Source organism: Eimeria mitis, genomic scaffold (assembly GCF_000499745.2).
Source record: "Eimeria mitis Houghton genomic scaffold, Emh_scaff860, whole genome shotgun sequence".
In the NCBI taxonomy this organism is placed as follows: domain Eukaryota; phylum Apicomplexa; class Conoidasida; order Eucoccidiorida; family Eimeriidae; genus Eimeria; species Eimeria mitis.
Window position 1 is genome coordinate 8,336 of NW_013576334.1, and position 208 is coordinate 8,543.

General features: G+C 62.5%; 1 protein-coding gene across 1 annotated transcript in view; it reads right to left on the reverse strand.

Annotated features, from left to right (window-relative positions):
• Nucleotides 1–208, reverse strand: part of EMH_0023920 (uncharacterized protein) — a gene marked incomplete at both ends in the record, with an annotated part of 6,985 nt that overhangs the window by 3,657 nt on the left and 3,120 nt on the right.

The following is a 208-nucleotide window of genomic DNA, read 5'->3' on the forward strand; positions in this document are numbered from 1 at the left end:
CAGCAGCAGCAGCAGCAGCAGCAGCAGCAGCAGGAGCAGCAGCAGCAGGAGCAGAAACGATTGCCTCCCATGTTTGCTGCTCCGCTGCTGCCAGCGCGATGGCCTCCTGCCGGGCTGCAGCAGTTCCCGCTGCAAGGAGCTGCAGCAGTTTTGCTTTCAGTGCTCTTCCTTGCTGCTTCTGCTGCTGCTGCTGCTGCTGCTGCTGCTG